Genomic DNA, 15,422 nt, shown 5'->3' on the forward strand with positions numbered 1-15,422 from the left:
TCAGCCCCCGCGTGGTGTAAAGTGGTGGAGGAGGAATGTGGGTTATTACATAAGATAGTCCTGATACTGTCTGTGTAAGAGGATTCTTCCTGTCCAGTGGATATTTCTTTCATGACTAAAGAAAACTGAAATTAATCTGCTTTTCTACAGGGTCAAAAAGAACAAAGATGAGTTCCAGGAAAAAACCTATATACAAATGAGGTCACGATTTTATAGTGCATACATACATTTCACAATGTTCTTTTTATTGTCTCGATTCACTAACATTATCCCATACCCAGCAAGAGTTTGGATCTTGATTCAGGGAAAAGGGAGTTTTAACATTCATTTCAATGGGACCCTTTATTCATTATTAGTGTCAGTACTGTTACACCAGCTTTACTTAATCACGAGAGGAGGAGCAGGCTTAGTATTCTCCACAGAAACTTCTTGTTACAGTTTTCTCTTCTTGGAGTTACCCTCTTCATCTTCTCAACTGCTCCTCCCTAAGTCTTTGTATTTTCCTTTAAAATGCTTACTCTTATCTCTAAAAATGAGCACATTTTGGTGAGATTTTTAAGCACTCTAAATGATGTCATCTTATTACTTTGCTTCTATTGCTTTTCCTCTGTCTCCTCCTCTGTGCGTTGATAGTTAAATGCCACAGGTATTCCACAGTAATGATGACTGGAATACACAAAAGTTGTGTCTGCATGTGTCTGAAGAATACAGCTTGGATTGTAATACATGAAAGATGCATCAAAGTATGGTCACAAGGTGACTGCAGTAACATACTATATCCCTGCTACTAGCATCCATGTTTTGTACTTGAAACCACATTAACTTCTTTGAACTCAAAAACCTGTGTAAGATCGAAGCATGACATAATAGAGTATGAAAAAATCACCTTTATTCTATCTGTAGGCTTCTGCTGCATTAAGTCAGTGAACATTGCAGGTTACATTATGACATTTCTGAATGTCTATAAAAATTATTGTTGGCCTAAAACTAAATAAAGGTTTCAGCCTCTGAATGATTTTTTGAGCACATTTTAAATCACTTACAGATCACGTCTTCTAAAACTTTATGAGTGGCAAAGAGAAATGTATATTAATTTTATACAACTATTCTTAAACTTGTATAATTGAGTTCAGAATTTGCCCTTCTACTTTCAGCCTGAGAAAAGTAACCTAGAATGTACCTACATGATTTTGATATTTTGAAAAAATCTGTGCACTGTGCATTTCTGTACCGATCTTCAATAGATAGATGCTCTTACAGGCATACACAAAATCACTAAGGCTCTGCTTAAACACGAGCATTCATTGGCTTATCTCAAGGTATGTCTTTAAACCAAGAGAAGTACACTAGTACAAATTTGCATGTAGAAAATGTTACTGAAGTTGAAGAGTTCATCTACATAACCAGCTTGCACTACTTTAACTCTTCCCTCTCAGAAAAGAAAGATGCATTTATACAGATATGAATATCCTTATTCCTATAAGGAAAAAGAGTGCTTACCCTTTATTGATAATAAATACATCCAAATTGCAGTTACGTAACTGTTTCACCTAGAAATCAACTCATGATCAAAACTGATACCTAACAACAAAAAAATCTGTGTAGATGAAGGACACATGAATACTGGATTTTTAATTGGTGGTCCAGCCAAAATATGGAAGAAAAGTAATTTCAGTTGTGCCAAAAAATGCTCAATATTTTGGCTTTTATAAACATTTCTAACCTCTTTAAATTAGGTCAGTTTCTAATCAAAAGCACCGTTTAAATGTGAAGTATCAACATTTCATTTTGGAAGTATTTCCTGTTTCTTTGTTCCAGTTCTCCAAAATGAGACATTCCACCATTTACTGGAAACTGTCTCAAATTCACAAATATTTTCAGATTCTACAAAAATGAGCTTTGGGTAATTTATATTTTTTGGGGGGGAGGGGAAGCAGTACACCTACACCTTCTTTGAGAGTTCACAAGGCCTGAGAATTTTTTTCCTTTATCATAACCCAGTCAGAAAGGATTAAGTAATCTAAAACAGACCACCCTGCAACTGAAATACAAAGGTTTTATTTTAAGCTTGCACTAAAAAAATCAGTTTAAAAGAATATCTTATGTGAGGCGCACAATACTGAAGCATCTGACTTTTTTATGTCATCTTTTAATAGATACAATCAAGAAAGAATACAGGCCTAACTGGTAAAGAACTTAAATACATGTGTAACTTTAAGTAGAAGAACCCAGTTAAAAGCAAGAAAACCTCACATGCTCTAAGTTGTATGTACATGTAAAATACCATGCTAAACGAAGGTTGTAAGACATATTTCTTCTGCCCACACACTCACACCTGCTAATATTTCTCAGAAAATTAGTAGCATACTCAATAACATCCTTCAACAGCAAGTTCCAAGGTCTAATTATATATTTAATTATATATTTTTTGTCATCTCATTTACATCCAAGTACATTCAGCAGCATGTCATCTGGGATCAATTCTGCAACAGTGATTTTATTATAGCCTGTATATAATTTTACTTTGGTATATCCACCCCGTTCCCACCCCTGAGCATATGGTGTCTCTTTTTTTATACATTTGAATTGGAGCAAAGTACCAGCGTTAAATATGAATCTCTTGGCTTTTGATGGTTGCCAGTCCTAGAGTTGTTTGCAAATGTTTTTGATATCAATTTCACTTCTGTACCATAAGTGCTTTGTTAACATCTGCCCTGCAGCCGATGATCATTTTTATTTACTAATTTATTCATGTATACATACTTTGGTGTGAAAACATAGTTACAGCTCTTGGGCTTTAATCTGTGGAAGGAATATAACATAATGAAACAAAATCATTCACACTTTGCACTTGAAAGGAAAATAGCAATTATTTCTTTATTTTCTGAGGTAGTCCTAGGTGTAATAGGTAAAATGGCAAAAATAAATGAGAAAAATCAGGCTCTTTGTTGAAATTCTCCCTGTCTCAGACGAAAAGACATGCTTTCTCTCATGTATATAGCCTATCAAATGTTATTTAAGGATCTTTTTGTGCCAGATGCTATACTGTTTCACTTTTTGCTTCAGATAATCTCGCTAAACATTTTGATGAACAAAAAGAATGGTGCCAACATGAGACCGACAAATCCTGTTTTTTGGATTTTTCTTCCAGAATGGCCCAGTCACAAAGCACCACGGCAGTGGAAGTATTCAGTTTTGCATCAGCAAGAACTTTAACTCCTGTCATCCTGTGATTCTGCAAGGCTGAAAAGTTTGAGGAATTCAACGATCGTCTGTTGCTCTCTTCATTTGTAGGCATTTCTAGTTTGTATGAATGAGAAAAATTTGGTAGTATTTACACTTTGCTTATGTAAATGACTGCACATGGTTCAGGAAGGGTAGTATCCAGATCATGAGCTGTGTTTTTAGAGAAGACTCCGTGTTCCCACTAGAGACTGTGTCATTTGCCTTTAGCCTTGAGTGGGCTGGATATTTAATTTAATCATTTCAAAATGAAATGGCTATTTTATGTTAATTTTAGAGAACAATTTGAGAGAACAGTTTTTCTCTTCCTGAGAATCAATATAATGAAACTTATAGTAAATAAGATAGGAAATACAGAAAAGTAATAAATAATCCCAATCATACTTAAAAAACAAAAAAAACTCCCCCCAAAACTCTAACTCTTTCAAGTGTTTCAGACGTTGAACATTTTCGACGAGCTGTATAATGGTAAAATGTTTTAGAAATGTTTTACTAGCATGTAGTTTAGATAAGCTGTACAAATCAGTTGTGTTTACATGAGTAACACAGTCATTCTAACAGATGTTGTGTGTATGTGTGTGGAGGGGGGGCTTGAGAATAAATGCTAACATAAAAATTAGCCCAAATAAGCATCAATAATTTCAGTGAGATTTAAAAAACAACCTGAAGATTGCAAGCACAGGCATTTTCACCAGGAAAGAAAATGTTACACTTGGAAATGTTCATACTCGGATAACACAAAAACGTGTAATCAATTGTAATCAAATTTTCCACGGATCCTTGGTTGAGACTGATCTAAAATACTCACTCCAAGATCTAATAGTCATTTTTGGCCTGCAGTCATATGTTGGTTCTGTCAGTTCAATTTGCCATGAGTAGAGATGTCTGTCCTTAAAAAGAGCTGCAGACTTTGTCATGCTTGTAAGCTCTGAGAGAGACGGCTAACTAAAAAAGCTTCTCCAAAATGAGGATGACTTGTATTTTTATTGAAAAATTTTTATTAATAATCTTAGAAACGAAGAAGGAAATTGACTTGACAGAGACAATAAAAAGCCATTTCACTTTTAAAGATAAACCCTGTGTAAGAACCAGGGTATTGTCATTCTGGCAACTTGTATGAGAAGATGGCTTTCGTGCTGTCTCTGCCTGTTCTGTGGTTAAACAGAAGACATTGCTTTCTCTCACATATGAAATGTGTGGAAAATATTATAAATTAGGTACTCTGGAACTCTTTTCCAGAAGGAAAAATGCTACAGTCTTTAATTTTGGTATATTATAAGCAGAAATTCATACCAAAGTTTTAAAAATTTGTATGTCCCTGTCCATTAATATGTAAGTATATCTTTTAAGAATTATGATAGTAATCTAGCCATCATTCTAACTATGTAGCATTTATCTACCTATGTATGGATATATTTATCTGAACGGGTATATTAAGTGTAACTTGTCTTACGAATGACCCAATCCTGCAAAGACTTATGCATATTCTTTACTTTAGATGGCTAGCGTGAGCAGAATAGTGTCACTCACGCAAGCAGGTTCAGTCTATGTATTAATATTAGCAATATAGAAGCCTTAATCTGCCTGGACTAGAGTGGTTTGGGAAATTTCACAAGACTTTTTTTTTTTTTTAAGTCAGAAAATGTGGGTGAATTTAAATCAAACCTTTTCACAAAAAACTGTGTGCCAATTTCAAAAAGGCTGGAATTTCTGGTGAGAGCAAGACATCTCTAGGATTAAAAGTTAGCTGATACATGTAAAACCACTGCCCAAACCTCTAGGCCCTATTTACTGAACTATACGTACAACATGGGACAGCAGTAGTAGATGTTTCAAGAGAAAGCTACACAAATACTGATAAAGAAAGAAATCACTTAAGTATTCATATGGGGGTACAGTATTTGAGATCCAAATGCAAAATCTAACTCAGGCAAGAAGGAACTTGAATCCGGGTCCTGATGGAATGCTTTAAATAAGGTGTTACAGGCTTGTGTTCGGATGTAGTTACATAGCGCTCATGATTAAGTGTAGACACTTAGCAGACAGCTTGGAAAATGTCTACTAGATTACTTTCATGAAACATGAATACTGTTTCCTGTTCAGTTGTTATGACTGTCTATTGTTCCTGCTCCATTTTTAAGTGAAAATTTTTTCATCCGTTATTGTTATAACGGCAGGAATAGATAATTTTTTTTCAATTACTGGAAAAGTGACTGAAAGTACAGTCCTAAAGTGACCAGAATTGTTCACAGCAATGGATGTAATTTGGCAAATAATTACAACTGAAAAAATATGGAAGCAATATAAAAAGACCTGAAAGGTTTCATTTCAGAAACCCCAACTGCTTATTTTGACATTTTTTAATGAATCATTTTGGCTTTTCACTTCAAATAATGTTTTTCATTGGAGAGTGGTCTATATTTTTTAAAGAAGTAATAATCAGAGGTACGTAGTCTGAGAACAAAATGCAGCATTTCAATGAAAAATGCAAAAATGTCCGTTTTGATTTCAAGAGAGCAGATGATATTTCCATGTGTGTCAATGCAATTAATATGTTTTTTCAACATTCACTGGCAACACAATGAAGTAAAGGTGGCCACCCCATGCTTGAACACATGGCTAACCTAACTACATACTGAAAACTGCAGTACATTTACACAACGAATAAGGTCAGAGCTCTGAAGAAGCCTGGCTTAATTCCCTCCACCCTTTGTAAGACACACAGGGTATGAGGCAGCTTTGCAGGAATCATCGTCATAGTAAGGACCTCATCAAAAGCCTACAGAGTTTACTGAAAGTCTGGTTTAAGGCCATATTGTATATAGTTGTAAGGGAAGGCATGGTGGCCTTTTTTATTTCCTTAAATCTCGGGAATGTGCTGAAGAAGCAGAACAGGACAGCTATGGGAGCAGAGAGCTTATTGTGTGCAGACATGAGTATCTGCAGAACGTGTCTGAATCACACGAGGGCCCCACTTCAGAGCTTTGGCATGGGAGCACCACAGACATATATGATAAATTGGGCAAAGAAGAGTTAAGATGCATGGCACAATTCCAGGGTATACGAGTGTTAAACATTAAAGAAGCTGTGCTGGTGTAAGAAAAAAAAAGGATTTGGACCATGTTCTTTCACTTATTTTTTCTGAGTTGATGTAAAACTGATCCAGTGAAACTCCACCAAGCATGTGTTTGCTCCTGGGCACAGCACAGCAATCCTCAGTACAAAATTCTCCCCATGAAATGACAGGGTTCAGGCACACCATGCTCAGCCTTTGTGCAGAAGTGTATTCCACCATCGAGTTGAGGGCCATCACATTGTAATGTTCAAACTTTTCCTCCTACATCACAGCAAAAATACAATTACTTTGTAACTGCTTATGCAAGCTCCTTTATAAGCATACCTCTGTATCCCCTTGGGTTGTCAGTAGTGACTTAGAGTTTGCATGTCCTAACTTTTTCACATTTGTGTGAAAGAAAAACTGAGGAGATTAGTCTTAATACCTTAGAGCTAAATAAATATTTACTAAGTTTGATTCTGCCACCGTTTCATGGCCAGCACTAAGTTCAAGGTGACTGCAGGATTGCTGAAGATAGGCAATGTTAATCTGCTAAATTCATTTCGATTTTCAAATATACCATAGGATCCACTTTCAGGGTATGCCTTGTTTTTATGTGTATCCCTTCCCAGGTGAAAGAGCCACTCTGTCACTTGTGATATCTTCATTTCTCATACGTGTTTCCAAAATATAATGCTCACTTTCACCATTTAGATATACATCTATGCAAAACCTGAAATTAAAATCAATCTATTCAGTTTCTGAGGAACAAAGCAGTACCCTAACACCTAATTTAATGCAAGGATTTTAACAATTTTTTGCTTCAATAATTCAAAAATAGCCCAATTAGCTGAACAAAATCTTACCTCCTCTATGAGTTTTCCTCTTTGCATTATTCAAAGAGAACAAAATATATACTCTCCGTCTAGATTATGTGACACAATAAATGAAGAAACAGTTATACAGTAAACACGAAGGAGGTGCTAACCCAAAACTTTTTGGTATCAGTGTAAAGACTTCAAGGCTGAGATTCTCCAAATCATGCTTGAGTCTGATCTTCAGTGAGAACTGGTCAAGTTCTCACTGAGCTTTTCCATGCTTTTGAATATACCCTTCCATCCACTTCTAATTACTGACCAGTTTGAATTGTCCTACAGTATGGTCAGCTAATGAATTTGTTTCTTTCTCTGAGAGCCTTTTTCTACAATTACCTAATGACAGAGTTGGCTCCTCAGACAAGTTTAGAGATCATCATGTGAAGAAATGCAAACTCTTCACAGAAAATGAGAGTCTAATTTTATCTACAGTTGCATAGCCACTGTTAGCATACCTTCTAAGATCATTTCAGTTTAGTGGGAATAAAAGCTTAGGGTCTAAAAAGCAATTTGTTTAGTCATCTATGTAAGTTATATACAGATAGGTAATATTACCTGGCCAAGATTAGAAGGGTGTATAAAATTGTCCCACGCTATAATACACATAATTGGAGGCTTTGAGTAAGGGCAATAGGAGGAGGGAATTAAAGGTGGCCCAGTTGTTACCTTGGGCTAGTCTGATGTCAGCTCTCCTATAGTAGAGATTTACTGTTACAGCAACTACTTTTTGACATATCAGGCAGCCAGCTATTACCTTCTGCGAAATCCTTCCTGTTCTAGGATTCCAGACTAACCATAGACCACTCTGAACAAGGATTCAAACATATAAATCCCAACTCTTCTGTTAGCAAAAAGAACTTCTTGGCTGCGCTGCATATAAAACTCAGCTGATGATAGTTAACCAGATTTTCACTCAGAGTAGATACTGATGATATTAAAACACCCATGTCAGCGCCGACATGTAACTTTCTGGTATTTTATATGACTAAAATTCACTGAACTTTTTCAAAAGCCACAGAACAATGATCTGTGTACTGTTCATCTCCGTATGGGATTACTATAATTCAGTCAATCTGCAGTTGTATGTGAGGATAACAAATAAAATTCATGTGTTCTAAAATGTAGCACCTTACTCTATCTAGCTTCAGACTTTTGCAAGTAAAAGAGGTTCACGCCTCTTTCCTTCTTTTGGCTCCAGACCATTTCCAAAGCCTGCTGAAGGCCTTAGACATAATCCTCGAAGTAATTAATGGATCAAGCCCCAGCTACATGACAGATCCAGCTTCAATCTTTGAGTGGCAGAGACAGCTACTTCCTCGTGGGATTAAGCAGATCACAGAGCCAGAGAAACTGCATTCTCCCATCTATGGAATGCATCCTTACGGCACAACAGACAAGCGCAGTATCCAGCTGTCATTAGGAAATATTGCAACGGTGCTCAGGGATGCTGACACAGCTTATGGGTAGTCTCCTTTTGGAAGGTTATGACAACCTGCCTCTGTAGGTTATTATATGGCTTCATGGAGGTCATGTAACAAATGATAATTAGAAAAAAAATCAGTAATTTAACAAGGACTGTCCCACAAGACATAATCCTACAGCAAACAAATGCCACAAAAACAAAAACCCAACTAAGGCCTCTAAATTATCACATAGATTGTACATAAAGAACCCAGGTGTAGGATGACACTATGGACATCTAGGGGAAGTATTGTAGTATACAAGATGTTTTTGGACTTTAAAAGCACAAGGGGATTCCTCTGATGAAAAGTAAATGTATTGTTGTCACTCTAGATTCCTTTAGATTCTGGAGAGGAAAAGGCATTCTGTGATGCAATTCACCTCGTCCTAATGTGGACATCTAAACAGGGCAGATGACCACACCGTTAAAAGTGTTTGCTTCTCACTTTGAACAATTAGAAAGTCTGAGCTGACTAGTTCAGATGCACAAACCTGCACTACAGATACATAAATTAGGTGAAGGGAACAGTCCTGGTAAATATATTTTGGACTAAGATTCATCATGATTTATCCAGGTCGTCTATGTATGAAGTCTGTGTTTTTTTTCTTGCAAATAAACTGCATCTGGGCAGACTTTATGTAACTGAAGGTAAGAATAGCACCCTCCATATAGGTGTAAAAAGAAAACTGAGAAGTGTTTGAGCATACTTTAACTAGAAACACTCGTAGCACAATGACTCATGAGACAAAGAGAAGAAATATTGCACACTCACTGACCAAACTATGTTACAACCTTATTTGGCCACAACGTGTCGTTGCCTGTGTTATAAGGCCAGGTGTACGTACCATGTGTGTTAACCAACCGGAACTCAGCACAGCGTCAGAATGGAAAGGGCAGGATTTGGTCAATATGGTTCCCAGCACTGAATTTCGGAGTTACTCAGCAGTGGAGTGCTAGCTCCACTAACATGGCTACAAATTATTTCTGTTTTCTCAGCTCCAAAAGCAATGCAGTAACTACCTTTCCGGAAGCTCTGAATTTTCTTACTGATTAAGTTATATTCCTGTCAGTTTTTTCTTATTTTGCTGTCCCCCTAGAACAGGTATTCCTTTAGCACCACGGGAGACTATGGAGGCCAACAATTTCATGGAGTACACAAGAAGTGATCAGCTGCCTGATGTTGAAACCTTGGAGGCTCTAATCAGTCATCTTTCCTTGCTGAAGCTTCCTCCGACATGAATCCCAAACGTAGCTGTCTCTATACAGCTGTATCTCTTGAAATGACACACCATCACAGGCGTCAGGCTCTAAAGCGCACAGAAGCTTGTTTGGACATCATTCTAATGGCGTGTGCAGGCACCATTCTCTCAATGTGTGTGAGGGCATGGGCATACACATGCACATGACTTCATGCCTAAAATCACTCCTTCCTGGGATTTGCCCTTAACTGAGTACTAGAATGGCACTACAAAACTATTTTACACTCTCAGACTTCTCCCTTCAGAGGCATCCATCTCAAATGTGAAATCTGTTTTTTTTCTGTTTTCTGGCACTCTGTTAGGGAAGTAACTTAAAAATACACCTCAACTTTTTTAATTCACATGACAAATCCTTTAGTTCAACTAGAGGATGAAGTTCAGGAGAGATTAAAGTTTTGGAGACCTATGCATATTGACATATAATCACAATAATTTTTACTGACCTCCTAAGTAAGTTCTTTCCCAACTTAGCACAATATGATTGTGACGCAAAGACTTCTGGCATGACACGGAGTTGTACTTCCTGAACCACAGCCATGTAACACTTGTCAGGTTTTTATGATAATTTCTTATCAATATCACACAGTAGCGATTCAGTATCAACTGACTTAACTGACCTTTTTAATGTGTTTTCTCAATTTGCCAAATGGGAACTTTTCCCTCATCTTATCACAATGAAGATTTATACTGAGATGAACAACGGAATGTCTTGATGTTTTGATAGGGGGCAGCCATTTTCTGCTGAAGAGGAAAACCTAGCTACCAAAGAAACCAAGAGAAAACAAAATAATAATAATAATAATAATAATAATAAACCTTACCAAGCTGTATTCAAACATGGTGACATTTCACAGGTGCCTAGGTCCTTAGCAGTCCCCTCGTAAGTGATGAGATCAGCTTAGCACAGTTAAGACTAGAGCATTTGAAAGGGGTGGCATGGTTGAGATATTTTAAAAGAGGAAGTGAAAAATAAAAACCCAATGGAAAATTCAAGGGGACTTCAGGGAAACACATTTTTCTAAAGCAGGATTTGACGAGAATATGGAGACTTAACACTTGTCATGAACTTACGAGATTCTTTTATGATCACTGGTGGTGAAAAGCTTGAGTTCTTTGACCAAATTTCTCTGGAAAACATGACAACTTGAATAAAAGACATCTCCTGTTGCCATGTTTAAGAATTAATTAAATATTGATTCAGAAAGATATCTTAGTCGAATATCTTACAGCCACTTAATTATGTTCTAAAATCTTTTATCCCAGTACTACATAAGGCCTTACTCAGGAACCTAAAAGGTACACCTAGACAAAAATACATAGAGAATAGTGATGTTTAAATAAATGCCATATTCTCCTCAGAATTCATATTAAATCAGTATCTTGATGAAATACATTAAAGTTATTTGTTATGCGCATCATCTAAGATGCTTATTTTTGTTACTGCAAGTTGGGCCATTACTTCTCATGAATAGTAACTAACTTATTTGATATTCAGTTTAGAAAAATCATTTTTAAAATGCTTCTTACTGTTCAAAGTACTGACTATATAGAATTAAAAACTTCCACACAGTGAGGGTAAGTGAAAATAAAAGTGCTTTAATCATAAATATTACAGTGTCTGCCTGTATAAAAACCATAAGTCTAATTTATGTGCCTCTTGATGAAGTAGTATGTAGCTAAATTACAAAATTACCAGTTTAAAATGAAATCCGGTGTCTAGCATTGCTTAATGCCCATATGTACAAGAGAAAGAAATACAGTTCAAGAATTCGGTTTATGTTCCTTTGGAATCCTTGTGCTAAAAAGCCATTCCATGTGTTAAAGTCTTATTCTTGATGTTTATAGTACCTCTGAAACCATATTGATGCAATTTTGAAGCTACATCAGTAATAAACATAATCTCTATCTTGCATATTTTGAGTTATATCAAGATTGTAATTTACATTGCCATCACTATGAATTATATCACAGTTCTGTCCAGGACTTCAAAATAAGTGTAAGAAATATAAGTGCACACTCAAGCACTTTATGGAAAAACACTTTGTTACCTTGTCATTCCCTGAGACGCAGGACACGTATGAAACAGCTTATGCAGTGTGCAGCAGCAATATTTGCAGTATTTCCTGCAGCAGGGAAGCATGGGAGTTTGTGGCAGGTCATCTCACACAGTGGTGCTGGCTGGGGAGGAAGGGGTGCTAGACACCCTAAGGCCAGAACGAAGACACAACTTTGGTCTTCATCATTTTGCAGCTCTTCTAGAAGCCATAGATTTGGGAGCTGAGCAAATGGGAGAGATCTGGGGTTTCTCAGCCCTACAATGGGCCATATTTTTGAAGTACTCCTGCAACTTAATATAGTTACACAAAAGAGAGGGGGTCCCCGCACACCACAGATTATCAGTGAAATGACGTTTGTTGCAAAACTGGTGCCTTTGGAAAGTAAGTCTCTTGAATAAATTCTCTGCTAGATTAAAATTAATTCTGTTTTGCCATTCAGTTTAATGTGACTAGATTTTCTTGATGGAGCTTTCTTTCCCGTCTTTCTATGGGATTTTTTGAGAAGCACAGGGTGACCCATTATAATAAAAAACAAATGGTGTTCATATTTTTCTGTGTTTTTGTGGTTGGGGGGGGGCTACACATGTGATGTACATACACACACATACACACACATTTATTTATGCAGAGAATGTTAACTGAATTTGAGATTTCTCTTCCACCTCGTAACATTTGTATATAATTCTCACATTTTTAGTACTCATGTCATTGCAATACCATGCTAATTTGTAGTTGGTCTCCTATTATGAGTCACTTCATTACATCTTACTCAAAAACATGACTGACCCACATTTTTGTTCCCATGACTGAAATAGCTTTGGAATCTGCATGCAGAATTCTTACTGTCTTTGCTTGCTTTTGTGTTCTCAAACTGTTACTAAAGAAAATTTTTATGAAATGCTCATCGTTGTCTCTGTGCCTGTACAACATTGTACCAATATTACTCAAGAATTACAGAGAGCTTCAGTGAATGCCTGTGTACAGAGCTCTAGGAATTTCTGATCTTTGTCTTCTGTTGCAATTTGAGCCTGTACAAGTTTGTCTGATACATGAACTATGCAAACTCTTTTTTGAGCTTTTTTGAAGCTCTGGTTTTGTCTTTGGGAATGCATGGCATTTTATTACTTCAAATGTGAAGATGTTTGTTATAATAAGGATAGAAAAGCAGAAGCTAAAAGCTTGGTGAAGGAATATTAGTTAAGATAACTAGCTAGCCAGGACTCAGATATTCTTCACTTCTATCAGTTTTGTCCATAAACCATGTAAGAGAAACAGTTCATTTATAGAATACAAACATAAAAGTGACAAAAAAGTGTCTTTTCAGATACACACTTAAAGTCTGTTGAGTTTTACTGATACCATATTTGATATCGTATTTGTTAATTCTAGTAAACTTGATCTTGTTACCTGAAGCATTTTAATAAATTACTGAATATACTATCTCTGTAGCTGGAGAAACCCCGACATGATTAGAAAATGAGTTACCTTGCTTTAATTGATTTTTCCTTGCATCAGTATAAGAAACACCAATTTCTTTTGCCTGTTGCCAACCATTAAGGTGAGATAAGAACCACTTCCTTAGGTTGTACTGTCAGGGAATGCATGGATCCCATCATATGGTGTTGGCAATAAGTAATAAAATAAGAAGCTGATGTCATGACTTGTGCAATCACACACAGCTTACTGTACACAGACTGTTGAACTGTTCAGAATATGATTGCTGTAGGATGAAAGAATGAAGTGGAGTTACTCCCTAAGAGCTGCATCAGGAATTTTTTCATCCATTCAGATGCCATGCTTCTCAACGAAGCATGTTCCCCTAGAGAATGATTTTTGCTTTTATTTTGAGTTAAGCAATTTATTTTAATAGTTTTAGGTCAGCACTGTTGTGGTATAGTAGAAGTCCTGTAAAGCTGGGATAAAAGCTTTGAAGATAACAGGACTACCATGGAAATGTCATTATCTGGAGATGGAAAAGTAAACGCACTGCCATAAAAACCTTTAATGATTGTTTTATATACATGCATATAAAAAGAGAAAGTGCCAGCATCAGTGGGCGCTCAGCCTTTTGAGTTTTTAGGTACTGATTCAGGTGATAAATAAAGAATCAGATTCCCAGTTATAGTCACTTGAATCTAGATTCTTATTCAGCATAGAACAGTGTAATTTTGCTGGAATAAGTGATGCTACACTGACATACACCAGCAAATGCCCTGTCCTCTCTTCTCTCCTCTGAGTGACCATTTTCTGGATGACTCATTTAGAAATGTATTCATGATGGAATATAAGTATCAAGAGTAACACACTTTATTGGATTTCGTAATTCTCAAAGATGAAGAAGCTAACTTCATTCTAATAAATTATATTTCCAGTAGAAAAATGAGCATGCTGAATTTGAGTTTTCTTTCAGCCTCACTGAGAAATGAAAGATTCAATATGTTTTTAATTAAAAGCAGCCAAATGGAAGTCTAGATTATGCTCTCAATTCTTCCCTTTTCAAAGTGGAGGAGCTAATAAGTATGCTAGAACTGATATTTTGCTTTCAAAGTAGAGAAGGTGTCAAAAACCATACTCCAACTTGTAACAGAAGAGTCCAGTCTCCACCAGTATCTATGAGGAGGTCAAATAAATATCTAAGTGATAGCCCTCAGGAGCTTTTGCTAAAAAAAAAAGTCTTTGCTGAAAAGCCTTTCTAATTCAGAACTGGATTTATCATCAAGTACAGGAAAACTATTCCTCATCTTCTCCCTCCCACATCTAAGACAGGTAGGTGTGGCAAGAGCTAGGAGATTTCAGTTATGGGTTACAAATACGAAAATCAAGTTTATTCTTTAGTTATAGTTGTGGTGTAGCTGGGTAGCAGGGCTGTGTCAGTATGTACACCAAGCACACTCAAGTCATTAATTCTTTGGATGGTCCAGGAATTCCCCAGCCATCTCAACATAGATGAGATAATGGACTGGCCTGAGACAATGGACCACCTTGAAACTAGATGACTGACTGGACCTTCATAATGAAGTATCTGACTGACTGTTACAGGAGACCTCATGGTGGGAATTTTGGACAGTTCCAGAAATTCCCCTCAAGTCAGCTCTTGCTGTGCCTGGTTAGTTTTGATGGCAGGATGTTGATTAACATCCTGGCTGGAATGTCCCAAAGTGTCCCTGTTGCAGAAGTGATCAGACTGTACAGAGATAAGAATTTGTAAATAGTCAATAGAAACTCTTCTCAATAGAAGAGTCAATAGAGTCAATAGAAATGGCCATGTAGGACAATCTTTTGTAAGTAGCTAGGATATTTAAGAGAGAGTTTTTATGTAGTTAAGGTCTATCAGTAGTGATCAATTACGCATGTTTCAGAGTGGTTATGTAGGACCACAGCCAGCTGGATTATAAAAACTGAGCAAAACAATGCTTTGAGGAGTCTCTCCTGATCTAGCTGAAGATGCTGCTGCAAGGACCTTGCAATGAA

Source organism: Apteryx mantelli, chromosome 1 (genome assembly GCF_036417845.1).
Source record: "Apteryx mantelli isolate bAptMan1 chromosome 1, bAptMan1.hap1, whole genome shotgun sequence".
NCBI classification, from domain to species: Eukaryota; Metazoa; Chordata; class Aves; order Apterygiformes; family Apterygidae; genus Apteryx; species Apteryx mantelli.